Raw genomic sequence first — 15,729 nt, 5'->3', positions numbered from 1 at the left:
CACTCTAAAGGGGTGAATATTATTGGTGTGGGGATTGTATCCCAATTTTTAAAAGATGTGAAAAAAATTAATGTTTATTTGTACAATATATGACATTGATTTTTAAATACAGCAATACCATCCCCGCCCCCCATAACCCTGGTTCCTCCAGGCACTTGGAGCCATTGGTGGAAGGAAGGACGTGGACTCCCAGAAGATGATTTGCAAAGGTGCCACGTAAGCAGACGAGCCCCATAAGCAGAGGAGCCACATAAGCAGAGGCCCCGTACCACGTAGGCAGAGGAAGGCCAGGAGCCAGCTGCTGAGGTCCTGAGGGAGAGGGAGGGGCACCTGCTCAGCCTTGCCTGTGTGTGTGGATCCTTCTCTCAGCCTCTCTCACGGGAGGCTGCCTGGACATGCATGCGCTTTGCGGTTCTGTCCTCCCAGGCCGCCTGCTCTTCCTCTTGAAAGCAAAAGCCTCCACTTGCTGAGGATGAGACGATGCCCTGGTGCCCCTTGCAGAAGCCAGTGTCAGAGCCAGGAGCCGTCGTGGGCATCACCTGCCCCAAAGTTACGAGTTCTGGTGAAGGGGTCGGGACAGCCCCTTTGAGAGTTCAGCAGAGCAGGTCTGCACAGGGCCCACGCCGTGCACAGCCCACACTCCGCATGCCTTGGTGCACACTGATGGCGGCAGCCGGCCTCGGGGACCCCAGGCACAGCGCCGCCTGCATGAACGTTAGAGCAGCCTCCAGAGGCTGGTTCCGTTTCCACACCTGGTTCACGGGTGACACACTTGTGACTTGGCTCAGGTCAGTTGTTGGGGCCTGACCAGCTATGGGTGGTGAGGTTTTCTCAGACACTTCATCTGCCCTCGTTCTTGTTAGAATTCCTTCTGCCTAAGAGTGACAGCTTTAAAAGCGGAATGGCACCACGTCTCCATCCTTACACAGAATCCCACATGGGAAGACCCTAGTCGGAGGCCCCCAGCCTTGCCCGGAGCTGGACTTCAGGGCAGCAGGAAAGTGCAGTGAGAGTGAGTCACACCTGAGGACGGGGCGGGGAGGGCTGTCTTCAGGCTCTCGACAGGTGTGTCACCTAAGGGGCTGGGGAACGGGGGCCGGAATGCCACAGCCTGCTCACCTTGGGGATTCTGGGCAGAGCTGGAGCAGCCAGGCAGGAAAATATCCTCCAGTTTCCAGAGAGTAAAAGCTGATGGTCCTACCGAGGCATGAAGGACAGTGATGGACAGTGATGGAAGGTGATGGACAGAGGAGGCCAGTGACAGACAGCAACAGAGAGTGAAGGACAGTGATGGACAGTGACGGGCAGTGATGGACAGCAAAGGGCAATAATGGACAGTGGAAGACAGTAGACAGTGATGGACAGCGGAGGACAGTGATGGACAGCGGAGGACAGTGATGGACAGCGGAGGACAGTGATGGACAGTGGAGGACAGTGATGGACAGAAGAGGACAGAGAAGGACAGCAATGGAAGGACAGCCACCCCAGTCAGCACAAATGAAGGCCAAGTGGGGCCCATGCATTCCTGGGAGGAGTGGCAAGCTGGGAAAGGCCGCCAGGGCAGGGAAACTCAGGAGAGTGACAGCTTATTCAGGCCAGGACCTTGTGCGTCTTATCCTTTTTTCTTTCTTGGTAAACCCGGTGTATTCATTTTCTGGGATTGCCATAACAAATTCCCATAAACCTGCAACTTAAAGCCATGGAAGGCCGGGCGCGGTGGCTCAAGCCTGTAATCCCAGCACTTTGGGAGGCCGAGACGGGTGGATCACGAGGTCAGGAGATCGAGACCATCCTGGCTAACACAGTGAAACCCCGTCTCTACTAAAAATACAAAAACTAGCCGGGCAAGGTGGCGGGCGCCTGTAGTCCCAGCTACTCGGGAGGCTGAGGCAGGAGAATGGCATAAACCCGGGAGGCGGAGCTTGCAGTGAGCTGAGATCCGGCCACTGCACTCCAGTCCGGGCGACAGAGCGAGACTCCGTCTCAAAAAAAAAAAAAAAAAAAGCCATGGAAGTTTAGTACGTCACGGTTCTGGAGACTAGACGTCTAACAGCCAGGTGTGGGTGGGGTCGCACTGCCTTCAAAGCTCTGGGGAGGGTCCTTCCTGCCTCTCCCAGCTCCCGTGGCTCCCAGCTTCCTTAGCCTGTGGCTGCATCGCTCTGCTCTTTGCCTCCACCTTTGCATGATCTCCTCCTCTCTTGTGTGTCACTTTTTATGGTGCTTGTGATGCCGTTCAGGGCCCACCTGTGTAATGCAGCTCTCATGTCAAGATCCTTGATCACATCTGCAAAGAACCTTGCCCCAAATTGGCTTCAGGCAATTTGCCTGCCTTGGCCTCCCAATGTGCTGGGTTTGCAGGCGTGAGCCACTGTGCCAGGTCTAGATTTTGGGGGCCACCATTCAGTCGCTGCCCTTGGAGTGGCGAGGAGGAGGCTCTGCTGCTCTCCCACACCTGCAGCAGCCCCAGCCTGCCCTGCAGGGCAGACCTTGCTTGTGGCAGAAACAACAGGAAAAGGAAAAGAAGAGGAACCCAGGCCTGGGTTCCCGCAGAGCTGTCTGCGGGGCCTGTGCGGGGCTGCAAAGGCCCCTCTGTTGTCAGAACACCCCTGTCCCGGTCACCGAGAGCAGCCAGAACTGCCATAGATCATTTCAGATGAAACTGGGAGAAATTTCAACTGCAACAAACACTCCTGGAAAAGGAGAAGCCAATCCCCATGGCTCCACGGAGAGCACAGCCCGACCCCTTCATCCGGACCCACAGGCAATGTTGTTGACTCTGTTCTTCCTTTGGAAGAAAAGGGTGCTTGTTGGTTTCCAGTTTACTGCAGACACAGAGAGGCCCCTCTCTGGCTTGGAGCCTGGCCCGGGTCTCTCCAGTCCCAGCTTCTCCTTCCCGAAAGGAACATCCTGCCCAACAGTGCAACACACATGTGCACTCGCAGTGTGGGAATCAGGCCGAGCTGGACTTCAGGGGCAGCCCAGGATGCTGCATCAGGTGGGGCGTTTCCTGGAGGGTTCCTGGGAGCTGCCTGGGAGTGGCCAAAGCTTCTTCCCAGCTGGCTTCAGCCCAGGCTTCCTGGGTGAGATTCTTGTTCCCTGGCCCCTCACGGTACGTGTGGTCCTGTTCCCTGCAATCCCTCACCCCCTTGAACTCCGTTCCCACACTCAGGACCCATCCAGATGCAAGCTCCCCGCAGAGCAGTGTGGCCCCCCACTTCCAGCCCTGACAGCACACACCCTGCCCCCCACCTCCATTTTGGAATTTTGCTTCACCAGAAATACCGTTTCCTACCCTGCCTTCTTATTCTCAGAGGCAGATGCACTTCAGCTTCCTGGGCCCTCGGTCACGGAGTCGCCCTGGTTTCCATTGGCAGTGCCGCCTCTCCCTCACTTGGATTGTCCTGAAAGGGCTTCCGTGCGGCCACGCGGGCTGTGTGTGCACAACCTCAGGGGGCACATCAACTGCATCCTCGGGCTGGCGGTAGAGACGTGGCCTCGGCCTGAGCGTGGCCGTCAGACTCTCCCCGGGACTATGAGCCCTCGGCTGAGGGGGCAGAGGGGCAGCTAGGATCATGGCCGCAGCTCCCGGAGGGGAGCCTCCAGCCACTGGCTGTCTCCCTGAGCCTGCTCCCCAGGCTGCGCCTGTCCTGACGTCCCTCCAGGCTCCTGTTGCTGGCGACCACAGAACCAGCCCCGGCGCTTTCCTGTCCTTCCTGTCAGGGTCCTTTCCCAGAGGTGAGAGCTCTGGGCGGTGGGCCTGTCCTGGGAGAGTCACGTAGCTTGTTTAAGGAGAAGATCCCCGTGGCTCCTGTGCACACGTGTGGCGTCTCTCCCCAGGGGCTGCTGTGAGCCTGGGAAGTCCCGGGAGGTGTCTCAGGCCCCAGAGAGCAGCCTCCGGTGCACCTCGCACGCCTCGCACACGCCCTCCTGCAGGTCGGCTGACTTTCTCCTCCGCCTCAGCCAAGTCTGCCACGCCGAGCAGGTGGGAACTGAGTGGAGGCCTTGCAGGATTCTGAGTCCTAGCTCTGACACCCACCTGGCTCAGCACCTGCCTCCTCAGCCTCCAGCTGCACGGGTGGCTGCAGGCATCAGGGTGTGATGGCAAATGTGGCGGCGAACGTGGCTGGTCCGGTCAGAGGTCTCTGCATCCTCCGTGGCTGGTCCAGTCAGAGGTCTCTGCATCCTCCACACCTCTGGCCAGGTGAGGCCCAGCTTGTGTCCCTCCTAGCTCTACTGACGGATGGCAGGACGCTGAGACCCTGAGCCCGTGTATCCTCGGTTCTTGGTGCTTTGCAATGCCCCTGGCCCTGGCTGCAGCCGCCGCCTGGCTGGGCCCTGAGCCTGCCCGCCCTACAACACTCACTCTTCAGGAAGAGGGAGCGTCGGCCGAGAGGAGAGCAAATAAATGTAAGGGGAGAGGGTGCTTCCTGAGACACTCAGTGGGGCCAGGGCTCCTGTGGTCTCCTGCCTTGGCCATTCCGTCCATCTATGGGAGGGCCTTGGCCTCTCTGCTTTCGGGGCCGGGTGCTGGGGCTAGGGGATTGCAGCCACAGCCACTCCACGGCACTGGTTGGGAGCTTGGATCACCTGGGCGCAGAGGAAGCTTTGATGGCAAGGGTTGGTGTGGCTCATCTCGCCCACCCCACAGCCATTGCCGTCCCACAGACACCTCCAGATCCCAGCCTGCCGGCCCTCCTCCATTAGGCTCCATCGTTCCCCAGGCCCTATGCCACCAGCAAGAGCAGCCCAGCCAGTGCAGACCGCACCCCTCGGCCTCGGCTGGGACTGAGCACCCCGCCCTGTGCTTGTCCAGTGTGCTCTCCCCGGCCCTGAGGCAGGTGGCCTGACCCCGTCTTCAGAGGGGAAAGCCGACTCTCCGGGAGGCCACACAGCCATGGGGAGTGGGCACAGAAGGAACCCAGCTCCGTGCCAGGCTGTGTCAAGCTGACGTTTGGTGCCTGGAAGCAGCCGCGGCCTCTGCAGGGCTTTCCGGCGCAGCTGTGGGCTCTTCCAGCGCAGAACGTGGGCTGCACCAGCTTTGGGGTGCACCGCTTATGGAGTAAGGCCATGCCCGTGGTTGCTGGCTGACGCCAGGAGTAAACGCAGACACCAAAATAGCGCAACCCAGACCCGGCTGGGTGGCAGGCGCTGCCGGTGCCTCTCGAGGGGGCAGCAGGGGCAGCTGCAGATGAGGCATGAAGCCCCAGGACTGGCTGCCAGCCCTCAAAGAGCCCCTGGGTCCCCCCAGCACAAGTCTCTGCATGAAGCCCCCAGCAGGAGAAGGGCTTGCTGCCCTGAGCCCAACACAGCACGAGACAGAGGCCTCACTGAGTCCAGGCCCCGCACTGGCCCTCCCCTGGATTGTGAGTCCAGGCCCCAAGCCAGCCCCTACCCTGCATCTCCCCAGACCCTCTCTGTGGGAACCCAGGGGCCGGGGCCGCTCGACCACATCTTGGTAGCTCTCATCTGGGACCTCATCTTTAATCTCAGCAACTCAGGGATCAAAGAGAAAAGCAAGGCCGAGGCAGGCAAGGCTGGGGTTTCTTGCTCAAGCATTCGGATCATTAAACAAATGAAAAAAATCAAAGAGACTCGGACAGCCAGGCTGCTGCCTGTGGATCTGTCTGCCCTCCCTGGAGGCCAGCGCCACACACCCCTCCCTCTCTCTCTCCCCTTCTCCTCTCTCTGTCTTTCCTGATGGAGGCCCCGGCGTGGGGTCCGTGTTTGGGGAGCGCCTCACTCCCTTTGTGTTGCTGTAACAAACGCCCTGGACGGGGTTGTATATAAGCACGGAGTTTTTCCGGAGGCTGGAAGGCCAGCACTGAGTCTTTAGCAGGGTCGCTGCTTGGCAAGAGCTGCTCTCTGCTTCCAGAGGGCGCCTGATTGCTGCCTCCTCCAGAGGGGACGAAGGCCGTGGCCTCACATGGTGCCAAGGAAGGAGGGCGAGAGGGGGCTCCCTTCCACCTGGAGCCCATCCACAGGTGCTGTCCCGTTCACCCAGAGGCCACATGTCTAAGTGCTGTTGCAGGGGGGACTCTCTCTGAACACAACTTGTGGAGGAGATGTCACTCAAACCAGAGTGGGAAGTGCCAGGAAGGACTCAGGAGTGCCCCACGGCTATGTCCTGGCTTTGGAAGCACAGGAGACGCCCGGCAGCCTCGCGTTTGCTTTTGTATGAGGAGGGAACACCAGTGGCCCCCGCCCCAGTCTCTGCCGCTCCCTCTTCCTGCCGGAGCCCGGGAGGCACCACCCTGCACTGAGAAGCCCCCACAGCAGCCATAGCAGGGACTTCCTTCCGTCCCCATCATCCTCCCGTCACCTCATTTACTTTTACAAGAACCCCCGGAGGAAGCAAACATCCATTCTCCTGTTCTGCAGATGAGGAGACGGGGTGGGGACGCGCTGAGCGACCCACGGGAGACGGGGGCGGGGACGCACCGAGTGACCCCACAGCTCGGAAGTGGAAGGACTGAGTTTCACTCCAGGTCCTGGGACTCCCAGTCCCCAGGGCTGTGCTCTGGCAGCGCCTCCTCACCCCGGTGTGGGAGTGAAGGGCACAGGACACCTGCACTGCAGGTGCAGAGAGAGGATGCAAGGACTACAGGTGCAGAGAGGACGCACCTGCAGACAGGTGGGGGCCCTCAGCAGGAGACACCTGTGTGCAGGAAGTAAGCTGCACCTCGTCACTAGTCACCCACGGGGCCACACACAGACCCTCCTGCTGGCCCCCAGTCAGTGCTTCCCCCCCAGAAGGAGTGTCAGAGACAAAACAACAACACATTTAGTTTCAAGATCTGAGTTGGGTTTTATTTGCGACTCTAGAATCGGGCAACACCTCTTTCCATAAAACACAATGAATGCTCTAATGAGCTGAGGGGAGGTCGGTTTCACAGACAGAAGAGGCCCAAGGAAAGCAGACAGAAACTAAAGGCGTGCTGGTCACTTCAAAGTTACTTTTCCTGTAAAGGTTTAAGCAGAGGATTAAAGCCCACGCCTGTGATCCCAACACTTTGGGAGGTCGAGGCAGGCAGATCACTGGAAGTCAGTGGTTCGAGACCAACCTGGCCAACATGGTGAAACCCTGTTTCTACCAAAAATACAAAAATTAGCTGGGTGTGGTGATGCATACCTGTAATCCCAGCTACTCAGGAGACCGAGGCAGGAGAACTGCCTGAACCTGGGAGGCAGAGGTTGTAGTGAGCTGAGATTGAACCACTGCACTCTAGCCTGGGCGACAGAGCGAGACTCTATCTCAAAAGAATGAAAAACAAAAAAGGCTGGGTGCGTTGGCTCACACCTGTAATCCCAGCACTTTGGGAGGCTGAGGCGGGTGGATCCGAGGCCAGACTGTCCTGGCCAACATGGTGAAACCCTGTCTCTACTAAAAATACAAAAATTAGCCAGGCGTGGTGGTGCAGACCTGTAGTCCTAGCTACTCAGGAGGCTGAGGCAGGAGAATCGCTTGAACTTGGGAGGCGGAGCTTGCAGTGAGCCAAGATCACGCTGCTGTACTCCAGCCTGGGGACAGAGCGAGACTCCGTCTCAAAAAAAAGGGTTAAAGCAGAGGTGACTTCCTTATCATGTCGGCTTCTTGTGGGCTTCTGGTGGCTGTTTGGGGATTCGGCTGCTATCTCTCCCTGGTTTCTGGGAAGGGTGGGGGCGGTCAGATACAGATCTTAGGAACCGCAGCATGAGTGACTCCATTTTGGTTTTGCCTGTTGGGCCTCCTGCAGGAGCTCCGTCCAAACCAATGGCCTCAGCATTCAGTTTTCTTTGACGGGAGCAGTTGTCGGCCCCTGCCCAGCACTGGTGGGTCTCACCTGTTCTGGGGGGTCCATGTAAGTGGATGGCACAGCCCAGACCGCGTCCAGTGTGGCATGAGACTCGTCTGTGTCCTGGTGGCAGTGGCATACTTGTTTGCGTGGCTGTGCGGTCCTTAGTGATGTGGACACGTGGCCGTCCGCTTGCCATGCCCCTGTGCATTTTCTGGTTGCTTCGGCTGCTGGCTGTAGTGGGGATGGCGGCTGTGAGCCTTCTAGACTGTGCTGCTCAGGGACCCTGGGGCCAGGCACATGCCTAGCTGTCCCTGTGACTCCAGCACACGAGAGGAGGCATGTGGCTTCTCCAGGCTCAGAAACACACCCAGCCTTCCTGCTGCCGGGCCTTTGCTTCCTCACTACCCCGCAGCACCTGGGGCAGGGCCAAGGCCTGCATCGGGGCCCGCCCGCCTGCTCTTCGTGGCACTCACTGCCGTCTGTCTGGTCATCCCTCGAAGGGGGACACTCTGAGTTGTGCCTGCACCCCAACATGCTCCCAGCGCAGGACCTGGAACCCAGCAGAAGCTCAGAAATGTCAGCGTTGAGTGAATCAACACTGGCGCTGTTGGATGACTAATTAACAAAGTCATCTCAAAACAGAGGTGTGAGTTGGGGACCCAGTGAGCATTCCTCAAAGTCTCTAAAGAAACAGATCTCATTTCTGAGACCTGGCCCAGCCAGAGCCGCCTGCTGTGAACTTGGGATTTCACCAAGAGCTCCCGTTTCATCCTTAAAATGCACTTGAATTTCACTTTGTAATGTACTTAAGCTTGTTTTAATATTGAAACAATGCTATTTTTATTTTTATTTTTCTAGATGAAGTCTCGCTCTATCACCCAGGCATTGGCATTGGCGTGATCTCGGCTCACTGCAACCTCCACCTCCCGGGTTCAAGTGATTCTCCTGCCTCAGCCTCCTGAGTAGCTGGAATCACAGGCGCCTGCCACCACACCTGGCTAATTTTTGTATTTCTGGTAGAGATAGGGTCTCACCGTGTTGGTCAAGCTGGTCTCGAACGCCTGACCTCAGGTGATCTGCCCACCTCGGCCTCCCAAAGTGCTGGGATTGCAGGTGTGAGCCACGGCACCTGGCCTGAAACAATATTTTAAACTGCTGGTCAGGTCAAGGGTTTATCTGCCTCTGCACAAGCCCCGCCCCCCTTTCCTGGGCAGGGGTTGGGTCGGGAGATGTCTCAGTGCCCCCGCAACCCAGTCCCTTCTCTCCCTCCACTGTCCCTGCCCCGACCCTCACACTGCCCGGTCCTGCAGAAGAGAAGCAGCCCAGTTTGGGAAGCTGGTAATGCCCACCAGTCGGTCACCAGCGTTGGTACCGCTTTGGCTGTCGGAAGCCAGCTGGGCCTGGGAACACATGGGAACAACTCCCATCGCACAGGAAGAGTCTCCCGGTCCCTCGGGAGCATGGAAGCGCAGCCACACAGCGCCTGTTTGAGGCAAGGCTCTCACTACCTTGCCCTCTGTGCCCAATACCTTGGTCTTCTGCTAGGGGTCCTCACAGTCTGGGGAAACTGAGTCCACATGGGCCTCAGGGCTGGAGCTTGGAGCCCAGGGCACCCAGTCAGCACATTCTATCCTCCTGGTCGGTGATTGTTTGGACGTGGACACACGACCCCAGCTAGGCCCATCAGGGTGGAGCGTGAGCTTTTGGCTGGGATGCTGGTGCGAGGTTACTTTGTCTTGCTGGAGGCGAATTATGAAGCTTGCAGCCTTAGAAGCTGCCAGAAGCATCTTGGGATCTCAGGATGAAGATGGAACTGCACACGCACACAGAGCGCTCAGCAATAGTGTTGAGCTGCTGGATCAAGTCACACCTGAAGTTGAACTTTGTTCTAGACTTTTCATCACACAAATCAATACATTCCCTTTGCTAAGCCATTTGGGGTTGAGATTTTTGCCTCTAGCAACTAGAATCTGGGAAGATTCCTGGCTAAGATGCGCATGGGAGGGGCCAAAGCAGGAGGACCCTGTGGGGTCCAGCTGTCACAGCCCCAGGATCTGAGCTGTCAGTTCTGCAATCTGAGGAGCTGGCCCTGTCTCAGCACATTTTTAACTGTGACTCCTTAGCCCCCGTGGCCACGCATAATTCAGCACAGCTGCGAGTTTCTTGGAGCTCAGGACAGAGCAGCTCAGAATTGTCGAGCAACATTTGTACTTCTAGGCGATGCACACACCCTGACATTCCTCCCATTTCCTTCTGTCCTGGGCCCCGGTTCTTCGCGGACGCCATGCACAGGCAGCAGCGGGGCGGGGTCAGACAGGGCTGGAACCAGCCACGTGTAGTCCCACCATGCAGTGGATCAGAAGCCAGGACCAAGGTAGCACCATCGTGGGCAGCCCCGGGTGAACCCCACGCGCTTTTCTCCAGGACCAAGGTGGCATCATCATGGCCAACCCTGGGCCAACCCCGGGTCAACCCCACGCGCTTCTCTCCAGACACAGGACAAAGCCGTTTCAGAAGGACCTGGTGGTGGAAGGTGATCCACAGGAGACAAAAATGGGCAGAGAAAACACAGGCATCCACAGGACACGCCATGGCCAGGGTGTGTTTGTCACCACCATCAAGACGATGAAAATTAAACAGCAATGGTAACGCGTGTGCTTCGAGCCTGGTGGAGACAGCCCCCTCGGTAACGGAAGCCCGGGAGGGGATGCAGTGAACAGGCACACTCCCATCAGCACATCTGGCGCAGGGGTTTGGAGGACAATTTAGTGGAATCTCCCAGAACTTACCTGGCACTTCCACCTCTAGAGGTCTATGCTGTGGAAATACTTGCACAAACAGAGAGAGGTCACCGTGCAAATATGTCCAATGCAACATCGATGGTAAAACAAAGTAATGATGATTGTGACAGGAGAACTCTGTCTTCCAATCAGAGGCCAGTTAGAGAAGGTAAGAGACGCCAGTGGTTAAGAGGAACGAGCCTCTGCTATAGAGGAGATGCAAGAAAGCCACCAATCGAGGTGTGAGTGCAGGGAAGCCCACGCCGTGTGCCTGTTTAAGCAGAAAACAAAATCTGGGCAGGTCCACCCCAAACCGCTGGCCGTGCTCCCTCTGGAGGTCCTGCCCAGGACCAAAGGGGCTTTCAAGCCTCCGAGGGCCCCCCATGGTGTCCTGGGGTTATAGGATCCCTCTCCTTCCTGAAAGCTCCTCCTGCGAGTCAGCTCCCCTGCCTCACTTCTTCCGACCTGTCACCGCTCAGGCTGGCTGTGATCATGGTGGCAATGCAGGACCCAGCAGTTGAGCCACAGGAATTTCCCTGGAGCTGCCTCTGTGTGAGCCCTGGCCAGACACACCAAGAGACAGGGAGGGGATGAGGGGACGAGCCAGCCCTCCAGCCACTCCCAGACAACGGGGCAGGGCAGGGCCAGGGGAGTGACCAGGATTCTCTCAGGTGGAGGGTGCAGAGGGCGTGGGTGAGTGAGCAGGGGTTGGAGGCCCCCAGCAGCTGCACGAGAGGGCGGGGCAGAGACAAGACCAGAACCCAAGTTCCTGGGAGGCCTGGAATGACGACTTTATTCCTGGGATTTTATTCCTAGGATGACAGTGCTGAGCGAGGTCTGGGCAGAAAGAAGGAACTTCTGGGCAGGAGAACTTCCGGGGACTGTACCAGGCAGCGTGGAGCTCTGAGCACGGAGCAGCCTGAGCATGGAGCAGCCCAGCGAGGGTGGCTTTGGCTGAAGGTGACCTGACATGCAGGTTGACGCTGGTGATGGAGAGGTCTGGAGAGAGAAAGGCAACGATCCAGGAGGATTTCCCCTTTGCTATGCTGCTGGCCCCTCCCCTTCAGCCCCACTAAGAGGTGCTGGCACCCATCACAGCACACGGCAGCCGAAATGCCAGCTGGGAGGGCTGCTGTCGTAGGTCAGGTTCCCTGGAGGCTGAAGACCAGGGATTGCTGTGCCAGTGATTCTTTGGAGGTGCTTGTTTTAATCTGCTCGGGCTGCTGTAACAAAATCCACTAGACTGTGTGGCTTATAAACAACAGAAATTCATTTCTCACCGTTCTGGAGGCTGGAAGTTCAAGATCAAGGCATGGGAATATTCTGGGCTGGATGAGGGGCTGCTGCCTAAGAGCTGGCACCTCCTGTCCGTGTCCTTGCATGGGAAAAGGGGTCGGGCCTCTCTGGGGTCCCTTTTATGAGGGCACTCATCCCATTCATGAGGGCTCTGCCTTCGAGACCTCATCACCTCCCAAACGCCTCATCTCCTGAAACCATCACGTTGGCCGTTAGGATTTCAACATGGGAATTTAGAGGAACACCAACATTCAGGCGTGCTCCCTGGAGAAAGGCGGGTGGGATGCAGGATGGGAGGAGCTGAGCTGGGAGGGGCTCTCAGCCGGACACATGGCCATGTCTGCTGGGCTGAGCCTCAGTTTTCAAGGTGAGCTCAGAGTCCGGGGGAGACTAAGGGCTCTGGTGACACTAAGGCCAGATGCGCCTCTCATGGGGGCCTGGAGCCCTGGACAGTTGACGAGACCAAAAGTCATTTCGAGATCCCATTGGTCCTGCCATGCAGGAGGCTCCCAGCCACTCCTTAGATGCAGACAGCGGGGCTTCCCAAGAGCTGCACAAATTGCTGGAGTGGGAGGCGCTTTGGCCGCACAGGGGCCCCATGGAGGGCGGATCAGGCAGGAAGGGACATGGTGCCTGGGGCCCCCGACACTCTGGCTATGCTGGAGGCATTCCAGCAAGGCTGGCCTGGGGCCTCTGGGGTGGGGGTGGCCTGGGGCCCCATCTGTGTGCTGCTGCCACCCACTGTGGGACTTTGGGCATGTCTCTCCATAGCCTGAGCCCCAGCCTTGGCAGCTATGCAACGTGTGGATGCAGCAGGACCTGCCTTGCAAGGAAGCCCTAGGAGGGCGGCTGCCCTTGGGGATGCCCCATAACTGACCCAGTATGGTGACCCTAAGCTGATGAGCCTGAAGGCATGTACCCATACATGCAGTACCCATGCACAGAAATGCACACACACACGTACATGCACATACACACATTCTGCACATACGTGTGCGCACACACCCCAGCCTTGGGTAGCTCTAGCTGCTCCTCAGGCTCGGCCACCCTGCTGGGGGCTGGCTGGACACTGTGGACAAGGCTGACTGGCTGTGAGGCCCACACAGGGTCACAGAGGACCTGTGCTCAAGGCCCTGCCCACGTTCTCTGTTCCTTGTGTTTGGAACCAAACCTCCGTGGCCCTCACCCCGGAGCTGATGCTGTATCTCCCCATCACAGACACGCCTGGCCCTGGCCCAGGGACAGCTGGCTCCACACACCCTCCTCCTTCTGTTCCAAAAAGGGCATTACAGACTTCTGGATGCAAAGCTGCGCTCCACCACTTACCATCTTTTTCACTTTGGGCAAATTATTGAATTGTACTGTGCCCTGGTTTCCTCGTCTGAACAATGGGTTCATATCAGAGTGCATGGTTGCATGGATTAAATGTGCTCTTCCTCATCGAGCCCAGGGCTGCGATTCTGGCAAGTGCTCAGCCAGTGTAGGCTTGAAAGGGAAATTGGAGGCCTTGTTCCACAGATGGGTGACCTGGGTCTAGGGACCTTGTTCCACAGATGGGTGACCTGAGTCCAGGGAAAGGCAGTGCTTTGCCGCAGGTCCCACGACTTCACAGGTGACCTGGACTCCTGCCTGGCTCACAGCAGCTTCATTCCTGCTCACCTGCCTGTGGCCCAGGCAGCTCTGCACAGCCATTTACTCAGAAGTTCTCATTTCACTGTTTTTGTATTATTGTTTGATTTTATTCACATCAAGACCTTCAAGAGCCTCAGGGAGGAAAGCACAGAGATGATCACATTACTATAACTGAAAATTAATGGACTTCTGGCAGTTCTAGAAGAAAAACAAATTATCTAAATATTTTAGATGGGAAAATAGAATGTTTTCAATTTGCAGCTGCAGGTTCCACACCATTCCCCACTCCATTGCCAGATCCCGCCACTGTGAGCGAGCTTTGGCCCTGCTGTGAGTTGGCCACTGCGAGCCTTGAGATTGCAGGGAGAGGCGAGGCTGCTGTGGGTGCTGTGAGGCAGCAGCTACCCTGTCCTTGCAAGGGCCACGCCTCTGATCTGAGCTCTAGGAACTGGGGCCTTGCTCTAGGGGTGGAGGTAGCCCCAGACCTCCTAGAGTCTGGGTGGGCCTGGTTGTGAGGCAGCACTCTGACTACTGGCTTTACAATCAGAAAACTGCAAGTTCAGCTTCCACTGGTTACCCAATGCCAGACGTTGGCCCCAACTGTGCCCCTTCCAAGACTGCCTTCCCTTTTCCTCTCCTCCTTCTCAGCTTCTCAATCTTCATGGTCCACCTCTTCCAGGCAGCCCACTGTGACTAATCCAGGACATGGCTCCCACTCTCTGAACTCATGGCACCCACACAGTCCTGACCACGAGATCCGGTGCTGAAATCTACACTGTTCCAACTGCGACTTGTGCAGACGCTGCTGGTAGATGTGCCTGTGCACATCACCTTGGCCCTCTCCTTTCTGTGCATGCCAGTGGTTTCTTACTGCAAGAACTGGCGACTCCCTCCTGAGGGCAAATAAACGGCATTGAGACCATTTTGTACCCACAAGTCCTGCTGCCATCAAAGACCAACAATACCCAGTGTTGACAGAGATGCAGAGCAGCTGGACCTCATACGTCACTGGCGGAAGCGTGAAACGCTTACCATCTTTGTTGTTGTTGTTGTTTTGAGATGCAGTCGCGCTCTATCGCCCAGGCTGGAGTGCAGTGGCGCAATCTCAGCTCACTGCAACCTCTGCCTCCAGGGTTCAAGCAATTCTGCTTCAGCCTCCCGAGTAGCTGGGATTACAGGTGTGCGCCCCCAAGCCCAGCTAATTTTTGTATTTTTAGTACAGACGAGGTTTCGCCACGTTGGCCAGGCTGGTCTTGAACTCCTGACCTCTGGTGATCGGCCTGCCCCGGCCTTCCAAAGTGTTGGGATTACAGGCGTGAGTCACTGTGCTCGACCACTTAGCATGTTTTAATGATGTTCCATACCCACCTACCCAGGACCCAGAAATCTCACTTCTAGGTAATCGCCTAAGAGGAAGAAAAAATATGCCTACAAAGACCTTTCAAGATAGCTTTATTCATACTAGCCAAAACTTAGACACGACCCCAGTGTCCAAAGTGTGAATAAATGAAGGAATGTGACGAGTTTTCCATGGCGCACTGCTCGGCAATAAAAAGGAACCAGTTATGGATACGTGCAATGTGACTGAATCTCAGAGACATCATGTTAAAGGAAAGAAGCCATCACGAAGGTATATTTTGCACAACTCTGTGTGATATTCCAGAACAGACAAAACTAAGATATGGCGATATTGGAATCAGAAGAGTGGCTGCCTCTGATGGAAATGTTCTATAATTGACTATGGTAGACATTACCTGGGGGTATGCATTTGTCAAAACTCATTGAACTGCACGTTTTGCAGTGTGTAGCTTATACCTCAATAAAAATGTTTATTCTCCATCATTTCGAAAGTCACCCAGATCAACGAGGAATACGTGGAATGCAGAGAAAAAAACAAAGTAAAAACAAAACAAAAAATTATCTGCAACTAACCTCCCACAGGTGATCGCTTTTTCAGCTGTGTACCTTCCTAGTGCAGACTCGGGTCCCACCATTGCACACCTGCACCCTGGGGCATCTGCGTGGCAGGGGTGGGGACCCGCGGACCCTCTCAACCCCGCCGCCTCCCACCAGGGCCCAAAGGCTCGGGTGGTGGAAGAGAGACTCAGACCCCAGGGCGGGAGCACAGGCCCCAGGACGCAACCCTCCACCCCCGCGCCGGTCCCCCGGTCCCCTGCTGCCCGCTGCCCGTGACCCTCGCCTCCCTGCCTGTCACCCGCTGCCCCGGTCCTCCTACCCGAGTCCCC

At 57.0% G+C, this 15,729-nt stretch overlaps 1 protein-coding gene across 1 annotated transcript in view; it reads left to right on the top strand.

Annotated features, from left to right (window-relative positions):
• Positions 1–15,729, top strand: part of DNAJC5 (DnaJ (Hsp40) homolog, subfamily C, member 5) — a 1,035,873-nt gene that overhangs the window by 275,916 nt on the left and 744,228 nt on the right. The window lies entirely within an intron of this gene.

The sequence above is a fragment of the Colobus angolensis genome, unplaced genomic scaffold, assembly GCF_000951035.1.
Source record: "Colobus angolensis palliatus isolate OR3802 unplaced genomic scaffold, Cang.pa_1.0 Scaffold136, whole genome shotgun sequence".
NCBI classification, from domain to species: Eukaryota; Metazoa; Chordata; class Mammalia; order Primates; family Cercopithecidae; genus Colobus; species Colobus angolensis.
The sequence above is the reverse complement of the archived record's forward strand: the minus strand, read 5'-3'. Positions and strand labels throughout refer to the sequence as shown.